Source organism: Pleurodeles waltl, chromosome 7, assembly GCF_031143425.1.
Source record: "Pleurodeles waltl isolate 20211129_DDA chromosome 7, aPleWal1.hap1.20221129, whole genome shotgun sequence".
Lineage (NCBI taxonomy): Eukaryota > Metazoa > Chordata > Amphibia > Caudata > Salamandridae > Pleurodeles > Pleurodeles waltl.
In genome coordinates, this window is record NC_090446.1 from 1,279,385,419 (window position 1) to 1,279,408,938 (window position 23,520).

General features: G+C 44.4%; 1 long non-coding RNA gene across 1 annotated transcript in view; it reads right to left on the bottom strand.

Moving 5' to 3' along the window:
- Positions 1-1,355: 1,355 nt before the first annotated feature.
- The window catches only part of LOC138246174 (uncharacterized), a 116,556-nt gene continuing 94,391 nt past the window's right edge, over positions 1,356-23,520 (bottom strand). The window contains exons 2-3 of the long non-coding RNA XR_011194235.1: positions 9,568-9,666; positions 1,356-1,620 (exon numbers count right to left, since the gene is read on the bottom strand). This is a non-coding gene — a long non-coding RNA (uncharacterized lncRNA). The remainder of the gene's footprint in view (positions 1,621-9,567; positions 9,667-23,520) is intronic.

Here is a 23,520-nt window from a genome sequence, read left to right on the forward strand (position 1 = left end):
CATATCACACAATAACTTTAATGGACAGGCAGTGTTATCTTTTTATAAAATAAATAGGGCTTTTATTTCTGCTAAGCATAAAGGCACTGTAAATTTAGTAATATGACCTACAATACTTTAATTCTGTGAGTAATTGCCTGAGGATAGTCAGCGTCACCACTCATGGTTAAAAAATCGTACCAACTGCTATATTCAGAGGGATCACGCATTTGAAGTTCAGCAGGAAGCAACAATTTCTCGATCACTGGTGTCATCAGAAGACCCTCTGAATCTGGAGATTGTTTCAAGCACCTTGGTATTTCTACATCTTTTAGCAGCACAATCACCACAGGGGCCTCTGTAACTGGGAGCGGCCAGCAAATCCATGTAGTCTTGTGGCTTTGTGCAGCGCGGTCAGAACTAGGCAGCGAGGTAGCATAGCTTGAGCAGTAGGGCACTTGCATCTGAGGTCTATGAGGTCACAGACCAGGGGAACAACCACCAATGTGCCAGGTTCTGGGTATGTATTAGGCATGGCAGAGATGTAGGGAAGGGGGAGATGTTTCTGGCTGTTGGCTTCTTGATTCGGTCTGCCCTCACCTCCTATTTCCGGATACAGTTGCATTTCCTTGCTAGAAACTGGAAAAGTCAGTTGAACCATGAGCTGGGCTGATCAGAAGCATCATGTATTGTGTTTCTGCAGCAATTGTCGAAACGGAGTTCCTGAGGGTAGTACATGGAGTGGAAGTGCTTTGAGCTTTATACTTGAATTAAGGTTCTCATGACACCAGGCACTGCCGCTCTTCCGGTTTCTTCTTCAGTCTTGGAGTGTATTCCTTACTCATTCAGCAAGCGAGAGAACCCGTCTTTAGTCCAATTTTAACTACACACTTTATAGTGTTTCTGCAAGTCAAGACTATGTTCAATAATAGTGCAGATGGGTTCAAACCAAGGGGCCGGTCAGGCATAACCCCTTGCTGCCCTGCTGACTTATATAGGGCATTAAAAGTTGTTACTAGGATGCCCTTCATATGTGTATATATATATATATATATATATATATATATATATATATATATTATTATTATTATTTTTTTCCCCTCCTCCAGCCTAATTCCTTTTGTGATCTCCCTTTATTTTCTCATCCTGTTAAAGATCTCACTCTTAGCGAGGTTATCCAGCGGTTTGAAACCATCCCGGGATGAGTATGTGCTTTATAAAACAAGAACAAATACAAAATACGAATAAAATAACAGAAGCAATTATTATAATTTCCCAGGTGTAGTTCATTCTTAATTTTCTGATTATATGACGTTTGTTTTCCATAGCGGGAGACATTTTGGTTTCAATAGCAATAACACCAAATAACGCCAGCAAACGGTAAAATATAGAAAGCTTTATTCCCATATGTTCACAGGTCATCAAGCCCCACCGTCTCAAGAAACATCCATATTCGTAGGAAGAGAACATGATCTTGTGACGTGGGAAGGGAGACGACTGTCACCGGCCGGTATTACAAACAGTATGACTACCCCCGCCACCCATCGATCCGTCCCAATGGAATGGCCCAGTCTGACGAGGAGGGAAGAATGATGGGGGTGCGCAGGACTCCAAACAGATTTCCCTCAGCGAGTTCATGACCTGCAAGACAGAAGAGATCCCAGTGACGTTAGGTTGAGGAAGGAGAGGAATGGAGACCTCGTCCATACGAGCCGAAACATGGCTTCACTGATTCATAGTACCCACTGTTTCCCACCAACAGACATCTGTGACACTGCTATTGAACGTATCATTCATGCTCGATATAGCTCCTTAATGAGGCGTCTACGCACAGCTCAAAAAGGGTTGTGCTAATTAGACTACAGGTATATGGAGATATGTACTCTTCTGGAGCACACAAATATAAACATGTTATAGTGAATGTAAATTAGTTCTGTCTGAATGAGGCGAAAACATAGTTTCTCCCAATATAATCAATCAATAAATTAGGCAAATTAAAGAGTCATTTTGACAAGTGCCAAAGGTTTGGGTCCCTGATCTACTGTGGACAACAGAATACGCTGGACGTGACATTCGATTCTGTGATATATACAGAACACCACCCAAAAGTATTAGGCTCCTCCTCAATTTAGTACATTAAACTTCTTGGGCGTGTTCAAGCTTTTCTGTCAGAAAATCACAAAGCAGACCTAGCTCGAGCTCTTATTGGTTAGACATTTAGTATAGAAAAAATGCATTATTTGTGGGAACAGCAACTGAAACAGATAAGTAGATAACAGGTCTTTCATAATTCAGAAACCAGAGGAGGGATACATCCTCTCGCTGGAAGGGTTGTGTCTTGCCAGTCCATAGCAGGCTACATTGGCTGCTGTCAATTTGGTCAACAAACTGGTTTCAAACTTTAACACTCATTTCGCAAATGCACCTTTTATTACTTCAAGGGTCTGAATGAAAGAGAAAGCAGACTCAAATAGTACCTGCAGCTGTACAACTAAGTACCTCCTACAAGATCAGGTAAAAAAGGCTCAGCTTATAAGAGTGAAATAAATAATGCACAGCTTAGATACCAACACTCCGCTTATCTTGCAGTTTTATGTAGCATGTACCGGACCCAAGATGAATAGTGAGCACTATGCATAGGCACAACAAAGTGAAAAAGTAAGGACACCCTCTTAAGATTCAATGGTTTCACATGCAATATATATCTGACCATCATCTAGTTCTCACCAAGTGCTAACAGTAGATTGATCTAACCTCCCACGGCAGGTGAGATTTACCTACAAGGTCACACACTTATTTCACTTTGTCATTATTTATTGAACAAAAACGTACAAAATCTGGTAGCCTGGTGTTAAAAAAATACACCCTTTAAATCGGTATTGCACTGAACCCCCTTTAGCAGAAATACTGTGGAGTAAATGATTTAGTTATTGACTTTTCAGAATAATACAATGACAAACCATTCACCAGTGAGTGTAATGTCTACTATAAATAAACTATAAACCACAAATTAACTTGTTATTTTGTGCTTGTCAGACCTATCTCCAAAACAAAGTTGGTAAGCCAGTGATTCATGAAATTTTTGATCAGCAGAGTAAACTAGTGTAACAATAGAGGGGAGAAGTTGTAACCAAGGATATAGAGAATGTTGGAAGAAGGGAGTTATCGGAAGGGAAGGGTAAAGTGTGTGGTTGAAAGGCCTCCACCAGCTTTTATAATAGTATTGTCTCAGTAAGTTATCTTTATTATTGACATTGGTCCTCATCATTTCACTGTTTGTGATCCCATATCCACATACAGAGTGCACCTTCACATGTAAATAATGTCCATCAGACATCAACTAATTTCAGGCAGCAATAAAGTTTCCTCATATTTTTGGGACTTTCTCCATTGGATTATTTTATTGGTAGATAGTTCCTTCATATGATACCATGTTAAACATGTCCTGTAACCATATTTCATTTTTTGAGATTATTTCTCTTCCATAATTGTAGTCGTTCAAGTTTAGCTACCGCCATTGCCATCAACAACAATCTTAAGTGGCAGTCAGTAATTCCTGTATAAATGGTAGTGTCATGAAGTTCCATTCAAAAGTCAACATTTTTGAAGAGAAGGGATTTTCTCCCGGCTATCCTTCCACAAAAGCAATATTTGTTAGGTCTACCAGCAGAATCATGAACTTTAATGTTAAACTTATTGACAGAGGTCTTAAGTTCCCTGTATATAGATTTGAGGTTCTTTGCGACCCCTAGGAGAATCATATGGTCTGATCTTGGGGTCAATTCATTAGGACTCCATTCTTCTGGGTAGATTCAGAACTGTCTCACCACTAATATATTAATTCATTTACTTTGATTATACTCCCATATGAACATCTATTCAGAACTTTCCAAGCTTCTGAATCCTCTGACCAGATCTTCAGTATTATACTAGGTACCTAAAAATGATGAGGAAGAGATAAGGATGTCTATTCATTTTTAGACAAAATGGAGAAAATGGTGCATTTACCATATGCTTGTACAAACAACAGAGGGTTTGATGGACTGGAGACATTTTTGACTCGTGCTCTTTATGTGGAATGAACGCAGCGTTCTAATGTGGCCGTTCACAAGGTTGGTGCCATTGGTCTGCGGTAGTACTTTTGTGAGGTTTGCAGGATCCTCTGCATGAATATTTCTGAACACTTGTTCATGTGTTAAGCCTGGGGTTGTTTTCCCTAAAAGGCTGTTTGCTGGGCACATTGTTTAAATCTTTGTATCGATCAATGGAGCGCCAATATAGAACACTGATTTGGATTGGACTAAGCTTAGTATTAGTTTAGAATGTTGGTGTAGATCGAGATCCCTCGGGTTATGTCAATGGAGCTGAAGACAGCGTACTTTAACTTATTGAGCAAATTACTTAAGGTAACATGTTCTGGTATTGATTCCTGCGGCCCAGCAGTAATTGTATGTTAAGAGTCTCCTTCATAGGACTGTGTTTTGTTCTTTGCAGGAAATGAATGAGGAGTTTGTTTTTTCTGTACTCTGTGTGCCCAAGTGTCAAACAAGTATGAAATTTATTCCTGTAAGTTTACGCCTATGAATGAAGCTCATAACTGTTTGTTTTTTTAAATTCAGAGGATTCTAGGTCTATTCCTGGTAAGCTGTGGAAGCTGCAGTTTCCCAGACACAGATCTGGAATTCGTAGGTGAATTCCGAGTTTGCTCCACATCCTTAAACCAAGTGAAACCAGGTGTAAGCAGGGAGGGAAGCCTTGTACTGCTGATATACCTGCACATAAAGTGTCCTTTGGGCGAAAAGAACATCTTTTGCAGCTGACCTTTCTGTGGTTGTCTTTGCTTAGGCCTTTGCAATGGAGATTGTACAAATTCTATGCCAGAAATCAGTGTCTCGCCTTTACTCCACAACATAAGTTGTGTATCACAAAATAGCTATTTTTAGTGTAAACGCTATCAATGACATCATCGACAGGTGACTCTTTATAAATCCGACGCTGCACATGCTTCGGTTGTTCTTGCAATTTTCACACATCACCCCACTGTGTAAAATGCGGCAAACTCAGACCGGGGTGTTCGTGGTTTTCATCAAGGGTCATGTCTTTTTCTTGCTTTTTTGTAGAAATCACATTATATTGGCTTTCATAGAGTCTACATATTACACGCATGGCATTTTATTGGCTCAGTAACAGGACAGATCAAGGTCTATGATTGTGTCGATATTGTTTAAAATCAGATTCCTGATGGAGGAAGCGAATCGTGTGATTGATACCTGCCACCTTCAGATTAAAGCTGCTTAAGGTAATATCATTTAATGTGTTAAGTTTGAAAATAATGTGTAATCCTTGCTGTGGTTGAATGTTTAGAACGTTAGCAGCCAAATATAACTACATATGTACTGTCTATCGTAGAATGACTTTCAGTCGTTTTCATAAACTTTAGCGAAATAAAGTCTTCCAAAGAGGGTACATAAAATACTGCCTCTCATATAGTGACTCTATTAATGTTTAGTGTACTTATTACCAATTTATATGAATTCAAAGAACATCTGTATATCAATAAGTAAAGGTGCTACATAAACAGGGCATCTTTGGTGGAGAAGCAATGTATTTAAGCCTCTGGTTCTTGGTGTCGTCCTTCTTCCCTCCTTAAATGTTATGTTGTTGTTACATTATTTTGTATTTGTGTAGCACTGATCACCACTGTTATGGCATTGCAGCACATTCTCGAGCTGGACACCCTTTCTTGAAGATCTCGGAAGCCAAACACTGAACTAGAGGAGCCACCATTTGATAGTTTGTTTTGTTGGCAGTTGATTGTGTGTAGGGAGTAGGGTGTTTGTTCAGTATTAAGTTTCTAACTGGTTGCATGAGTTAGCATGAAGGTAAAGTGAGATTGATCTTGGAAGATATTTGTGGCATTCTGCGTGTATGGGTCGGTAGGTAGGATGAAGAGTTTTCCAGGTTCCTATTAAATTTGGGGTACTGGTTCTCCATTGTTCCAGTTGACCGTTGTGTTCTATGTATGTATCACAATCCAGGTCGTTGTCTTATGATGCTTCTCGTGTGTATGTGTGAGTGGCATGTGATAGTTTCATTGCTTTAGCTACTCTTTGCCAAAGATACAGGTCTTGGGCTGTGGCTTTGGTCTAGACTGTGCTTTAATGGCTGTGACCATTTGTAGATGAGATCTGAATGATGGAATGTGGAGTTGTTCAGTACAACATACTGATGGATGTCCTATGAAGCCTAAACATGCTCTATCTGAAGGAGTGCTGAGTATGTGAGGTAAGGACTGCATTTAACATACAGATTTATATAATGCGTGGCAAGTCTTGGTTTCTGATATACATGTATCCAGAAATAGCTATTCTGTAAGCCCAGGCAGCTTCCCACTCAGCTTAAAGTTCTGGCTCGCTGCTATTTTATCTAAGCACTTTACAATAAATTACTTGAACGTACTGCTGAGAGCTCATCAAGACCTCAAAACTAGATCCCTCACTGCTTGCCACCGGTGTTACGGCAGTTCTCTGTGGCCTGCATGACACAATGTCAGTTAGGCAATCCTTGTAACAAGTGTGGCTGCTGTCCTTGGGGACACAGAAACAGGCACTATAGCTAGCTCACTGAATTCATTGACCTTAACGCTCACGGTAGTGTTGTTGTTTTGCTAAAAGATATGACGTTTAATATTTTAAAGTAAATTGTTAGGAAATTATGAAAAGAATGCTTAAGAAACTAGAATTATAGACAGCTAAGATCTCTAAGTTACCCTGAACATCAGCAGATGGGTTGGAGGGTGGAGCTCGCATCTATAGCATCTTGCAGGACACATTCTAGTGTTTCTACAGCCACTCTGCGAGGACTGCCTTCCACACTCACCCAACACTTATCCATCACAGGTGTCACCGGTCAGGTGACCCTGCCAATAAAAGGGGCCGGGTGCACTTGCCCTTAGGCCAGGTCTACTACCAGACACCCATGTGTCCGTGCTGTTCTTCATCTGGTATGGGGGCCTAGGGCCCAGGACACCACAATTGCAACAAAGGGTGCTGGACCCTGAGCACTGCCCATCTTGACCAAGACGGCAGCGCTGTCGCACTGAAAAGGGAATGTCTAGCATCATTCCTACGGCAGCACCAGCCCTTAGAGCTACCCCATGAGGTGGAGAGTGAGGAGCTCGGCCACCACCTGGTGGCGGCAGTGGGAGAGCAACGTAAAAGTGAGAGAGTGCCCCATCACTGACCCCACTCCCAGGCTACAGCATCCTCGCGTTGGCACTCCTTCATGCGCAGCCTGCCAACCCTATCCTATGGAAACGGCCTACGCCAGGAGCTGCACCTTAATGGCCGGTGCTAGAGGGTGGAATAAAAGAGGAAGAGTCAGGAGCCTTTCATTACCGATAGGAGGAGGAATTCCCCCCTTCTGTGCCTTGACCGCGTCCATGTGAGCACCTGAAGTGACCCAAGCCTCAAACAGATGGAACAACGTAAGCTGCCCCAGCCCACCACTATCTGTCCAGGCCAGAGGTTGAGGAAACAGTGCCCTCCCAAGGAGGCTCATGCAAACCCCAATGAGGCCTGTTTGTATGCCTCCTCGCAGAGCAGCTGCTACATGTACCTGTTGTGCACCGGAAAAAGTGTAGCAACCTGAACATGGGAGGTCTGGCATACACGCAGTCTGCAGGTAGTCGCCTGGGGCACCCCGCCACCAAAGAAGAGCGAGGCTGCATCGGCACTGCCTGATGCCCCTTGCACCTGCATCTCAATCCACAATGTAGCCAGCAGCATCATAGCAGCTGCTGCGACTGGGGAAGAGTGCAGTGGCGGCACCTGCAAATGTCAAGGGGGGATGACGGGGAGAAAACAATAAAAAATAAAATAAAATAAATAAAAAACTTACCATTCCTGCCGACTCCTGCTGCTTCGCTCGTTGCTCCTCACAGGCTACCCAGCAATCCTGGTGTTGCTTTCATGCTAAAGCTAGCATGAAAGCAGTGTCACAAATGGTCTGAACTGCTTGGACTACCACTCAGATACAACCATGGGGCATGTGCAGTTTCTCTAACCCGGCTGTTCAATGCCTGAGTTGGCCGGCCAAACACACATGTCCACTTAGGTGCACTCTCTCCTCCTCCCTCCCACCTCCCATGGCCCAGCCCTGCCCCTCCCTGCACTGCTAGTTGGGCCAGCAGATGAAAAATAAAACTATAGTGAACATTCCTTTTATTTCTCATCTCGTGGCTCTTGGACGGGGGGGCGATACTTCTCTGCTATTGTGGAGGAGCTGCCCCTGGAAGAGTGCCTGCAGCGCCACCTAGTGGCCGCCTGTCACCACCCCAACAGGAGAAAGAAGACACAGCGCCCAAGGTGGCTGTTTGCCACAGTACCTGAAAAGAGGAGATTGTTTCTCTCTTGCTGCACCAGCAGAAAACCAGAGACCATTCAGTGAGGCGCGCAGCTGAGGAGCATATCAGTCCTGATGCACCCCTGTTTGAACAGTTGACATCCACTCCATCACAGCTAGGGCACATAGGATTGACCAGCACGTGTGAGTGGACAGTGACCTAACCAGCTGGCTGTCAAAGAATCTGAATTCCATCTACACAGTGTTTGTGCCCAGTAGTAGCGGGTTAAACTATGGATGTATGCACAGATGCCCGGGGGCTCCCAGCTGCACCTTTCCACTTCCGTCTTGTGGACTGCCTCTCGAGACTGAGAGACTAGGTTGGTGTCTAGTGTGTTTTTGTTTATTCTTACAGTTTGGACTTGTTTTTATTTTTAGGAAAGTTTGAGAGGAATGTAGTGTCCTGCGGGACACATTCTAGTGTTTCCAAGAGCCACTCTTTGAGGGCTGGCTTCCACACTGACCCCACACCCATCCATCACAGTTATCACCGGTTAGGTGACCCTTCCAATAAAAGGAGCTGGGCGCACGTGTCCTCAGGACCGTTTTAGTACCATACACCCATGTGTATGTGTTGTTATTCATCTGGTATGAGGGCCTGGGTCCCAGGACACCACACCATCCAACCCCACTACTCATATAGAGTCCCACCCAAGACCAAATCCAGTGAGGGTCTTCAATGGAGCACCACCGCAATGAAGTATGTATTTAACATGCGCTTTGGTATTTGGGTTGGTTATGAAAAGGACCAAGGCAAATGTAATAGCACTTTTAGTTTTTTGATACACTCACTTGAAAGTACCTAAACAGACTACTGGTTCTCATAAGGCACAGGTTCTCACAAAGATAGTGTTTGTCTGGCTCCGTCAGGGTTTACCCACACTAGGAGGATGAATCTGGTCCTCACAGCGACACACACACATACTAACTCTCTCTGTATAAGGGGAAAAAATGTGCCTGCTTCATTCAAACACAAATTCACAGTGCAACAAAGTCAACAGTTTCACGCACATGCACTGCTGCTCATCACATGCAGGCTCCATTCAGGATGTTGTCAGGCCTGACATGCAGTCGTGGAACAGAATGGTGCCAGTTTTCACACATGCAACCTCCAAGCATAAGTGCACCAGGTTTCAATGATACTGAAGGCAATGCAAAATGGCTGCAAGCGCTAGATTGACTCACCTTGTGGACAGACGCTAGACTTTGATTCCCAGGGTCTTCATACATTCCTTGTAGGCTTCTATTAGCTCCTGGCAGCTTTCTTCTCCTTTATCCGCAACACTGCAAAACAAAGATTTGATTAACTATACTGTTTCTTCTGTTTCTTTAGCCGATAATGATGGTACTATTTATTTACTTAATCATTAGGAACTCCTCTCTGCTGGCTGCACTTGTGCTCTTTTTCAGCCATCAAATTCTCCAAACACTGGTTGCACATCATCCAGACCTGGATATCCTTAGCCTACCCAAAGCTCAACCTTATGAAGACATAATTCCTATTATTTGCCAAAAGCAGTAAACAAGACACAAAACAAACCTTGCTCAATGTCATAAACCTTGACGACATTGAACCTCAACTATCACTAAATGCCATATCACTTGAATTCACCTTGGGCACCAACCTCTCCCTCAAGGAACATTTTGCCACAAAGACAGGATTTATCAGAGTGCAAGTAGGGAGGGCAAGACAGTTTACTCAGAGGCTGACATGCAGAGGACACAGGCTGGAGACAGGCACTGGCCCCCAGCTGTGGGGAGGGGGGCATGGTGGCGGAGGGGGAAACGGGCAAAGAGGGCCCCCTGGATTTGTCCTTCAGGCTGGTTGGGGGGAGCAGAAAAAGGGTTGAGGCACAAGGGCCCAGTGTAGGGGGCAAGCATTTGGCACCTGGAGCAGAGGACGAGAAGACTCCGGTCCCTATAGAAGTCTGGGAATGGGGGGCATGAGAGTGCTTAGGCTGGTGGAGTTGTCCTTAGTGGAATCTACCAAGAAGAGTAATCAGCTGGCGTGGAGAGAATTCCAGGCATTTGCCGGAAGGATGACGGACCCTTGAGGCAGGAGCGGAGTGACAGGGAAGGAAGTGTTGTTAGTTTTGTCCTGTTCCTAATGGACAAGGGTTTGTCCCATACAACAATTGCAGAAAAATTGGCAGGGTTATCATTCTGTAGCAAGGGCTTTGACCTGGCAGGGAGTGAGATGTTGATGAGGATACTCAGGGGTTGTTCAAAGGACAGGGGGGGTCAAAGGGAGAGAGAGCGAAGCAATTACATTTAAGCTACTGAACGAGATTCTGGCTTGTTTGCAAGACTGTTGTCAGGATGGGTTTGAAGTGGTAGTGTTCATCCTATGTATGATATGGATGTTTTTGGGGCATTTAGGGTGTCCACGTTGTTGGCTGTAGGTCATGAGGATGGGGAACGGCATGATGACATATGTATGGAGTCAGGGAGGTTGGGCATTTGGTAAAGAAATCAAAAACTGATGATATGGGGAGGGGGAGGTGGATCTGGTTACTGGAAAGAAGAAATACAATGATTTGCCCAGTGAAGGAGTGGCGGATGTTTTAAGTGTGGCCGGGGTGCAGGCAGGAGGTGTTTTTTTTATCATTATGATGGTCTCAAGGTCACAGCTTTTCAGTTGTTGTCAGCCACGGATTTGGGTAATTGGGAGATGGAAGTCGAATTGCTGTGGTGGCATATATGCAAATGAATAAAGCTTGAACAAAGGTAGAGCGTTTAGGGGGTGGGGTGTTTGGTCTTAGTCATTGCAGATAGCTAATATGTCTTTCTTCCTTAGGGTGTATGAGAGGCCCATGGAGTCACAAGGCAGTTATGTGGATAGTGGGGAATTTGTTCATCCACTGGGTGGCCAAATTTGCAGAGCGGCAGATCTATGGAAAGAATCGTGGATTGCCTAGCAGCAGATGTGAGGTGCTATGGTGGTGGAAAAGTGGGATGCAATGGGGGGATGGTCTTCTGCCCTTCTTGGCCACCATGGTGCACTAATTGGACAGTCCACACTTGCTGGTGGTACATTTGAGGGAGAATAACTTGGTGCAATTGTCCATTTTGACACTACTGCAACACATGCAGAGCGACTTGGAGATTCTGAAACACAATCTGGCAGGGACAGGCTTGGTATGGACAGAATTTGTGCCACGTAGGAACTGGAGGGGAGCAATGAAGCATGTGCTATTGATAAAGAGATGGAAACTTAACAGGGAATTGAGGGATTTTTGCTTGGGAAAAGACGCCAAAGTGGCGGTGCATGGGGGGTATAAAAGAAGAAGAGGCTTATCAGCTCTCAGGCGTGCATTTGGCAGATCTGGGTTATGAATATTACATGGCTGAAGTAAGGAACCAGGTGGGGAAGCTGTGGAACAAGAGGGTGTGGTGCGCAGAAGTGCCTGGGCATGAATGTGTTGCAGTAGCGAGGAGGGCAAACAAAAGGGGTAGTTTGGGCAGAAAAACACCCCACTGGGTATTTCTGGGTGGCAGTAGTTGGAGGGGTGGAGAGTCACATGTGGGAAGGTCCACCACTTGGGAAGAGTAAGGATGAAAGACCGGTGAATTAGCATATTTGGGTAGGATGCCTGGAGTAGGAGAAGGATATGGCGTTTGAAACTCATTTGGTAAAGGAAGTGATGAAGACATAAGGAATGGAGTGAATTGAGTGGAAAAGGTGCAACCAATGTATAAAAATGTATAGGAAAGAAATGATGGGGGGTAGAAGAGGGTACAGTTTCAACAAGTTAATGTTTAAGAAATGTTGTTTGTTACATGTTACAGCGCTTATGCAAGCTTGTCCTAATAAACGGCCTTTTGCATGAAGTCCATAGTCTGGAGTGTGAATGCCTCTCGACAAATATTTCAATGCATCTGCTGCGAGACCTGGAACGAGAGAATCCACCTAGGAGTGAAATTCTGATGGGGGCTTGTTTTGAATAATAGCACTGCAAGCTGTGAGTCAATGCTTGTGTGTGTGTTGACTGAAGGGTAAAAAATCTCAAAGTTGAGTGCTTGAGGACACCAAGCTGCGGTGCCTTTTCCCTTTTTACTTCAATGTTTTGGCAATCAACGGTCCAGACTGATTCTTTTTTTCCTTTCCATTGAGGCACAATAAAGTGAGACATGTGCCATTTCAAAATGAGCGCAGTAATGGGAATGTTTTCCTCCTTGCAGACGAAACAAAGAAGACCCTCAAAAGATAATATTCCCTCTTTCTTCCAGAGCGTGTATGGTTAGAAAACAGAGCGCTTGAAAACCGAATGGCAATGTGATGACCGCAGCCAGCTTTTTGATTATTCCAAAGAGGCGTAATTCTGTTTTTTAATTATAGGGATGCATGATTTGTTTTGTTTTTTGGTGGGAGGGGTAGACATTGGGGGGGTGATGATAGTGATGTCATCAGATGTCATGGCAGGCGTGTGGAGTGTAAACATGCGCACGCAGCACCCCATGGCTCCAGACAAGCAGCGCTGCTAGAGGAGACCAGTCGTGACACCAGGCTCGTGTAGTGCATACAAATTCGCAGCCGAAGTGTCCCAGTTCTTGACACAACGGTCAGTCAGTTGTGCTGCTGTTGTGGTATTTCCGGGCTTGTCATGTATGCGGACTCTTTCTTTAGAATCTCAGGGATAAGCGTGCTGTGGTATCAGGAATTACAGCAAAGAGAGCGAAGGGGAGGGGTAACGGGTAGGAGGGGTGAGACTGAAGAAAGAGATGAGACTCACAATGTACCAGGAAAAAGGCAGCCAGGAAATGCGGGTTATTTCAGAAAAAAAAGTTTAAAACAAGTCTTTTTCCAAATACCCTTTTTTTGCAAGCTGCCAAAGATGAATGGACACACTTGCTAGTGAGAGTGAGATCCTGCAGCACACCTGGTGAAGCTGAACAGGGACATATTTTAGCACGCCTACAGGCGCAAGGCTATAATAAGAAAATACCGCACTGCATAAGTCTAGCTTATGCTAGTAGAAGCCCAGGCAATTAGCACTACACCTGCCTCATAATCTCACTGCAGGCAGAAGTAAACCATGTCTACGTTGACACTGGGTGCCCAATGGTGGATGAGGTTGTAAAGCCATGCTGGGGAGCGCTGCTGCTCATGTGAAAAGCTCTCTTCTGCTTCGAGGGAAACCTACAGTGCAAGATGCAACAGGAGCCCTCTGAACTCCATCTGCCGAACACCACTTTCCACTGAACTTTAGGTTACTCCTGCAATTATCACAATACACAATCCTTACATTTTCTATTACAACCCCCTGGGCCCTGGCTCACCCAGGGGGCTTAAAAAAAACAAGCGTGGGATGCCGCCCTAATTAAAAAAAAAATAATAATAATTGGTGCCATTTTCGCAGATCCCTCTATGATTTTGTGGCAATTTTGTTGCCCAGACAGTGTCCCTGAGGGACCTCCACTACCAGGCCTAGGCAGTAAGGGTATTACTACCCTGTCCCCTTTTCTTTATTTTTAACTTTACTTTTGGGACTCGGCTGAGTGCCAAGCTGGCTGCAAACACTTCCTGGTTGAACTGTTGGTAGCCAATCAGATATCAGCATGGGACTGTCGGATCCGTGTCCCAGATATCAATATTTCTTCTTCCTTTAATAACTACAAAACTACTGAACGGATTTACACCAAATTACAAAAAGGACTCTTTCTGGACCAAAAGCTACCTTTCTGCCAAATCTGGAGTAATTCCGTCCAGCAGTTTGGGCTGTAGTCGTGTTCAAAATTCAAAATCCCTGTGAGAAACTGCTTGGGAAAAATGCGTTTTGCTCTCCCCCCGCTTGATGGGTCACCCCAAAACTTTCAGCAACTGCAGTGAGTGGCATATTCATTTTGAATACATTTATTGGCAACACAAAGAACACTATTCTTATGGAAACTAGGTCCTAACTGTAACTACCTACTGCCGACCGCCAGTAGGTTATATTATATATATATATATGTATATATATATATATATATATATATATATATATATATGTGTATATATATATATCGGAAGATGAAAGTGGCCTTGGCTGTTCCTTTACTCGGGACTGAAGACAGAAGGAGTTGTTTGTAAGGAAATTATTGACAGGATATATATATATATATATATATATATATACACACACAAATACAATAAATACAAATTAGTAAAAAGATAAAAAGGTTAAAATGATTTGTTTTAAAAAACACATCTTCCAGGGTACTCCTAATAGACACAACAGCACTTAAAAAATTACATTAGCGATCAACCAGTCCCCTGGTAACATTTGTGAATATAAAAGTGCTGTGGTTGGACTTGCCTAAAACCACACCCTTTGAGCTGGGGAACTAAAAAATTAATCCTAGAGGCATGATAAAATTTACAGCACAGCAAAAAGTGCAATGTATCCTGGTGCAACTTACTGTCACAACTGCAAGGTCCCAACCAATTAAAATCATAACATCCAGAGATGAAGCGAAGGACAAATGTAATAAGTTTAACCTAAGGTGAGTTAATAATCCTCTAACCCTGTTGTTTTTCACCATCATTAAATAGGGCTCAGTCTCCCATGTTGTAGATATCAGAATGTAATGACGAACAGCTTGGCCAACTCAGACTCTTCCCCGAGTAATATTGATCTTTCTCTAAAGGAATCTTTGACACACTTAAAATTGTCCTTTACGATACCCTTTGGGTTAAGAACAAAAACCTAATTTCATAAAGGTGTCCTTCACCTATCTTAAACGTGGGATATTTAGGGCATGAGCCAACTGTAAACAATTCACCATAATCAGGTGATTTAAGGCCAACTCCTTCTTTGACCATGTCCTGATCCAGGTTTTCATAGGGCGCAGTGCTTTGAGATCACTCAGGTACGTGACCCTTAATTCCTCGTGTACAACAAGGTTGATGTACTTTGAGGAACACAGAGTACACACCTTAGGAATTTATTCTCTTCGGTCTGTAATTCCCTTGAAGGGAAATACCCCCAAATATTGCAACCATACCCATACATTAAGGTCTTTAGGGGTCTACTAACCAGCCTTACCACAAAACAAAAAATGGCCCCAATGGTCTTCCTAAAATCCACTTTCTTTACCTTTATCAAAGGTTTCCACCTTAAGTTAGAATGAAGCTGCATCTGCAAATATGGAGAGCTCCCAACTTTGGCTAAGGGCAGTTATTTAAAGTAAAGGTCTTAGACTTTGAAGGTTTAGGGCCCACCGCCATAATATATGATTTAGACAAATTAAGCAATAGGTCCAGATGCCCCATCAAATTATCAAAAGCATTCAGTAACTTTTGTAGACCATTTGCGGTTCTTGCCATCAAGACAGTGATATCCACGTTTAACAACACAGGCAAGGGGCATGAATCGATTAAAGGGCAATTGGTCTTAGCATCCACTAAAGCCTTCTCCAGCCCATTCAAATACAATGAAAACAAGAACGGGACGAGGATGCACCCTTGTCTCACCCCACACCTATTTTTAAAACTTTCTGAGCAGGCCAACTCCGCTGAATATCTTACCACAGCCCAAGTATCTAACTGAAGATCTCGGAGAAAATAAACAATATTTGGGTCAACCCCCATATAAAACAAGAGCTTCCACAATGTGTCCCGGTTTACCCGGTCAAACGTGGCTGTGAAGTCCATGAATGCAAGATACATTGTCTCAGAGCGAGCAATTGTGTATTTACTAGCTACCATTAAGAGATTCAAACACTGGTCAATTGTTGACTTACCCTGCTGAAAGCCATATTGGCACTCTGATATTATGTTGTTCTCTTCCGCCCAGGAGCGCATTCTGTCCAATATCACCCTCCCCAAGACCTTTACTACAGAGTTGAGGAGGGAAATAGGTCTATAGCACTCTGGCCTGCTCTTATCCCCTTTTTTAAATACTGGAACAATAGTAGACGAAGACCAGCAAGGCAGGTGGCCCACCCTCTGCAGCATTCAAAACAAATGTTAACATGGGGGCCCAAACCTCAATATACTGAACAAATAGATCTGGTGGAATCCTGTGGGATCCCAGGGCCTTGTTCCTAGTGAGACCCTTAATACCCTGCCTGACTTCTTCTAAAGTGAAAACCAAATTAGACTTTTCCCATTCCAGCTGGGCTTCTGCTTTTGGGACAGTCTGCACAGGACAATTATAAATCTTCTCAAAGGGGCCCACCCATTCCTGGGCCGGTATATGATAACATAGACTAGAGGCATCCTCCTGGGTGAAACTGGGCTGATTGATGATACTCCAAAACATTGCACTATTTTTAAGTGTACTAGATTGTGCCAATTCCTCCCACGCCCTCCCTTTTGAGCTCATCTTTATATATACGCCTCCACATAATCTCATGTTCCCTATCTCTGGGGGAAGATTTGAGTGCATTTTTTAAATTACGCAAAACCCTCGAACAGCTAGGGTCAAACCATTTTAGTGTCTGGTTAAGGGGTCTAGTACAGGCAGCAGGAAGAAGGGCTCTGACCTTGGCTCTAATGGCTGAAAAAGTAAAAAAAATAAAAAGAACTTAATCCGAGGAAGAAGCCTCTAAACAGATTGGCAAGTCATTTGAGCTTTAAATAGCAGCTCCTTGCTTGCGGGAGCAATGCTTATATCTGTTTCCCTGCACACATACTTGTATGCAGGGAGAAAGATGAAAAGTCCTCTTTCTGCAAGCAGGAGCTGTCTGACAGCTCCCACTTGCAGAAAGCAGAATGTTTGCTATGACTTGGCGGAAGCTGTCAAAGCTCCCACCAAGTGAAAGCAAAAAGCTATGTCCCAGGGAGGTGTGGCTGACCCGGGACACAGCAGGAGCCAGGCCAGGCCAGGGGTGGAGGTGGTCCCAAGGGCCATAATTGACTCCACCGGGGGGGGATGGGCACATGGCCCCCCTCCAATGTTTCATTTGGCCCTGGGGAGGTGGTGGTCCCTGGGGCCAGGGTTCCAAAACGGACCCCCTATCTTATTTAAATTTAACCCTGGGGAAGTGGCAGTCCCCAAGGCTGCGGGGTGCTGGGCGGCCCCCCGCATTTCATTATATATTTGGCCCCGGCGAGGTGGCAGTCCCTGGGGCTGTGGGAGGGCCAGACGCCCCCCCCTCAATTTAATTAGATATTAGCCCCGGTGAGGTGGCGGGCCCCCGGGCTGCAGGAGGGGGGCATGCACCCCCTACATTTTATTATATATTTGCCACCCACATTTCATTATATATTTTGACCCGGGGAGGTGGTGGTGCCCAGGGCTGTGGGGGGGGGGGAGGGTTAGTGTGTGGCCCCCCTCTGCATAAAAGATTTCAATGCTCCCAGGCCCTGGCTCACCTGTGGGCTTCATTAAAACAAGCGCAGGAGCCAGCGCTTGTTTTTTTTTCCAATTTTTGCCGGATCTGCAGTGACTCCTGATGTCATTTTTTTAAGAAAATGCTTTTTTGCCTGGGGGATGGGGGAGATGTCTGTCTGGGACCCCAGCAACAGAGCTAAGGGATCAGGGTATCCCTATCCTGGCCCCTTTTCTTTAAAAAAAATATAATTTCTGGGATGCGGCTGAAGCCGAGTAGCAACATGGCTGCCAACACTTCCTGGTTGTAGTGTTGGCAGCCTATCATATCTCAGCACAAGATCGGGAGGGTTTGCTGAGCCTTCATGTCCCCATATACACAAATTTGTTTTGTGTTTAATTTCTCAAAAACTGCTAAATGGATTTACACCAAATAACAACAAACATTGACATAACAAAAAGGTTTTGCCTATGCGAGATCTAATTGCATTGTCAGTGTCTTTTAAAGATGTTACACAGCAACACAAGCTGATGCGTAACATAGTCTGGAGTAAATAAAAGCAAAGCGCTATGGTGCAGCCAGCATTGACCCCGCCAAAGAACTTTGTTTTTATGTACTTTACGCCCATGTACAGCAGCTCGTGCTGCTGTGCGACATCTTATCTCTCAGACTTTCTTGTCTCTTATTCTCATTGGGCAGTGTGGATAGATCTCAGATGAGGCCCAATGTATTATTTACATTTTATCTGTCCTAGGGGGGCTTATTTAAAATATTCTGTTGTATTGTTGACTTGTTGGCACATTGCATTGTCCTCATTTGCACAGCCATGAAATGAGAATGGAATGCTTCCTACTGCAGTCAAAGTTTCCAGTCTATTGTAAACAAACATTCCTTTAACTCTAGAGAGCAGGCTGACATAACCTTAGCTCTAGGGGGCACAATGTGAAGTGAGAATAAAGGACACAAAATATGCGGCAGATTTATTTCATGCCTCATGCAATTGCCATTTATTAACGTGCACAGAGAAGCAGACACTGTGACTTCACATGCCTCACAAATCATTCAAGCATGTTACAGATTTGAAAAGAACAGAGACAGTTGTGTTTCTGCTGTGTGTTTGTGGGTGTAAAGGATGTAGGAGTAAAGGAAGTACAACCCATAATGACTAAAGGCCAATGCGACCTGACCCATTTTCTAACTTATCTCATAACTTGCAAAAATCGTTTTATTTCACATGGAATACGAATTGCATCACCTAACTCCTCCCCGAGCACGGTGACCATGTAACGATGTTCATTCGGCTGTGCTTTGAGGGAGGCAGGCCCTTCAAGATAATTAGCACCATGATTACTGTTTTATAGTAGAAACGTGTGAACATGTATCCGTGTATGTTTAAATTCATGTGCCATCCATTTAAATTCAAGAAACTCCAGTGCTAGTGTGCATCTGACAGAGATGTTTACCTCGCTGTGTTTCAGAATGTTTCCTAAATACTTGCAAACACACCTTCAGGATGTACTTCATGCAGCCCCAAACACTGTGATAGTAAACAAAAAAGTACCTTGGGAAGCATATGGTCAGAGGAAGGATAATGGCAGTGACCGGAAGGAGTACTTAGTCCAGAATCCACCTGACAGCATGCATGGCAGGATAGCAAAGCAGCAGAGAACAGGAAGTGAAAGCAGATGACTTACTGGCTAATCAGAAGCACGTAAATTAGAGCGATGTTGGATTAAGCCAATGGTAAGTTCAGGTAAGTAAGAGAAGGTTTGTAAGCACCTTTTAAGATTTTTTTTTCCATAAACGATTTCTCAAGCACAGCGCAAGCAGGCAAAACCTAAAAGGATGCTTTCTGGACCAAGAGCTACCTTTCTGCCAAATATGGTGTAAATCTGTCCAGTGGATCTGCGCTATTCCTGTTCAAAATCCCTATGGAAAAATGCATGGGGTAAAAGCGTTTTGGGATCCCTCCTTTTTCTCAGCCCCTGCTTGTCAGATCACCTGAAACTTTCCACACAGACACAGTGGTGATCACCATATCAAACGGCGCCAAATTTATTAGCAAAACAAAAAACGCTTTTTCCATAGAAACTAGGTCCTAACTATAACTACCTAATGGCGACCTCCACTAGGTAACACATAAAATAAATATGGGGGTCATTCTGACCCCGGCGGTCTTAGGTCGGCGGGAGCACTGCCGACAGGCCGGCGGTGCCCCGCAGGGCATTCTGACCGCGGCGGTTCGGCCGCGGTCAGAAGAGGCAAACCGGCGGTCTCCCGCCGGTTTACCACTGCCCTTAGAATCCCCCATGGCGGCGCAGCTTGCTGGGCCGCCATGGGGGATTCTGACACCCCCTACCGCCATCCTGTTCCTGGCGGTTCGCCCGCCAGGAACAGGATGGCGGTAGGGGGTGCCGCGGGGCCCCTGGGGGCCCCTGCCGTGCCCATGCCAATGGCATGGGCACGGCAGGGGCCCCCGTAAGAGGGCCCCGCAAAGTATTTCAGTGTCTGCTAAGCAGACACTGAAATACGCGACGGGTGCAACTGCACCCGTCGCACCCCTGCAACTCCGCCGGCTCAATTCTGAGCCGGCGTCCTCGTTGCAGGGGCATTTCCTCTGGGCCGGCGGGTGCTCTTTTGGAGAGCGCCCACCGGCCCAGAGGAAATGTCTAAATGGCAGCCGCGGTCTTTTGACCGCGGTGCGGTCATTCAGCGGCGGTACCTTGGCGGACGGCCTCCGCCGTCCGCCAGGGTCATAATCAGGCCCTATATGTATATCTATGCTTGTTCGCAATATTTTTGTAGGATGATGTTTCATCAATGCTATTGTGGAACTATACCTCAAATAGAATCCAATTAGTCAAGCCAACCAAGCATGCAAGGCCCACTAAATTACATAAGACAAACCTGAAGGCAGGGGCGTAGCTTCAAGGAGGGTGTTTGAGGTATTACACCCCCATGAAAAATGTACTTTGTGATAAATAGTTGGGTACAGATGCTTTCAGGTCGGGTATGGTGAGGTGTTTGTAGGATTTCACCAGGATTTTTTACAGACGCAGACAAAAACGCACACACACTCTCCCTCTCAACATTTGGAAAGACTTAAAAAATGTTAATTATTTCACAAAATAATGTGCTTTCTTTCATTTAGTACCCCTGTCATCCACATTACTCTCCCTTTCCGGTCCCCTTTAAACCCATCTCTTGAGCCCTGCTTGTGTATAAATGTATTTAACATTAGGTGCCAGCCTGAAATCTGAAGCTCACACCCCCCACCGCAATCTTACTGACCAAGTTATGTCCCTGCCTGAAAGTATGCCGTGGCTTGAACTTAATTGAGCGACGTATCCAAGAATGCAATCTTTAACCTACAGTCACAAGTCTTTCCCACAGGCAAGCCCCAGCGTGCACCAAGTTTGGGCTACATCAATTGGATAAAAAAGCATGACTCTAACCCATTCATCTTTGCAAATAAAATACAGATATGTGCAAAATCATACTGAGGCAGCAATTTGGGCTAACCTTTGTGGTCCTCATGCACAGCTCATTACCAACCACACATGAAAGCTCTGCTCACTTCAAATCAGACAAGGTGACCACGCACACAAGCTTTGGCTTGCGGGAAACAAAACAAGCTAATCCTGCTTGCAAACTCCACTTTGCACCAAACTGGATAAGGGAACCAAACATCCTAGATCTGCCCCACTGAGTACCGCGAAACGCTATATAAATACCAATAAAATACAATACAATAAAATCGTAAGACAAATCGCAAACAAAAGATTCTGACAGTAAAGTTCATGTTTGAATCCTGTTCCTGTCTAGTGTGCCATACACATTATTTCATGCATTCGTACACCCTACTCCCATTTACAAGTTCGCCATACTAATGTCGCCAGAGCTGGAAATCAGTTACAATGGGTGATTTAATAGATTAGGCAATGGAGATGGATGAACTAGACGATCCCTTATGGGAAGCGCTATCATTCAGTAGAGGAGGTTAGGTATCGAACTTTACTTTCTATGTAATAGGTTGTAGTTTGCCTCTTTTTAAAGTCCATAACCCGAGAATAGAATACAAAGAAACATTTTGTCAACGATCTATAAGTAAGCATCACCAGCAACAAGTGGCATGCATATGTTTGTTCCCTTTTTATTTGGTCGTGCACAATGCCATTATTAATTAATTTAATCGCATTCCCTCTTTGTGGCTATCGCTGTATTCGCCCTGCCTGTCTGAACGCCTTTGCTCTGAACACCAAGACACGCCAGTTCGCTTTGAAGTGTAAATCTAGTACATGTGCAGCGTTTACCACAAAGCAGCAGATGGCGCTACCACATAGGCTAAAACACAAACATCTTTATTCGCTTCGATATCTGAGAATTTAATGCAGGGAAATGAGTATGAGGATTTAGGTGATTTCCCAATCTTCCACCGACGTGCATAAGGAATATTGAAGTATATTTGGGGGAAACAGAGTAAACGCGGTGAACAGAATAAATAACCATAGCGAAACACCAGGAAGCAGAGGGAAGTAAAGATTGAATGACCAGATTTATAGAAGCAAATACCGAGGCAGGACAGACCTGGAAGTAGGACTAAAGGCTGCCAATGATCATGGCACATATGGCCTGTCCCAGTTTTTGTGTAGTGTCGTGTTTGTGTGTGTATATACACACACACATATCTATCTCTCTATAGGTCTTTCTACCGTGCTAATGACATATTTATATATCAACTCATACTGCAAAGCAGAATTGAAAGGCATTTTCTTAATTTATGTCATTCACCTTTTTCTTTCAGGAGGAGGGGAGAAGAGGGAGAGAGAGAGAGAGACAGAGAGGGAGGACGGGAGAGAGAGAGAGAGTGAGAGAGAGATACAGAGAGAGAGAATGAATAGATCTATATAGGCACACATTTACAAGGCTATCCTTACAAAACATTATATATGGCAGGACCATCCCTTTAGGCCCCCCTTCCCTCCTCCCCACTCTGCCTCCTCTTTGCTGGGCGCATGCAGCTGGCCTCCACCTGTGCTGCCTGAAACAAGAATATAAATTACTGAGTTATTTCACTCTTCAGGGCCGCTGAGTATGTGTTGCAATTCTGCTTTGCAGGTGGAGCTGAGACTTGTACCAAAAAACAGGGTGTTTATTTAAATATAAGGGTCATATTTATGAGCCCCTAGCACCACCGAAGCGTCACTTTTCGTGACACTCCAGTGGTGCTAAGCACTGCGCCGTATTTACAAGGTGGCGTTAAGTCACTTTTTGTGGCTTAACGCCACCTTGTAAATATGGCCTCTTCACACACAGCCCTTTGCGTAGAAGGGGCATGCAATGGGTGTTACTGTGGGTGTGCCACAGCAACACCCATTGCATTTTGACGTTGCCTCAGATTTACGAGTTTTCGTAAACCAGAGGAAGCACCAATATCTAACGCCACCTCAGGGATGACATTAGCAAGGCGCAATGTGGAGGAATACTTTTATTCCTCTTTTTTTGCTTTTCCTATGTGTGCTACATTGTGCAGCACGCATCGAAAGAGGAAAATGCCAGACATGATTGTTTATGTGCGGGAAGGTCTCCCTTCCTGCACATAAACAATAATTTCAAAATGACACTTTAGTACTTCTGTGTGTGCTGCATTCTGCAGGACACACAGAAGTGACAAATCGCCATTTTTGACCATTTCAAAATGAAACTTTGGCACTTCTGTGTGTGCATAAACACGAAAAGTACACTGTTCCATGTCAGAGACAATAGGAAAACCTGAACAATCAGGAGTGAAACCCTCAAGCATCGCAATGCAGGCTTTGCATTGCCGGCCTGGCGTGGAGTATTACCCGATGATGATGCGAGTCATCCATTGCGATGCTT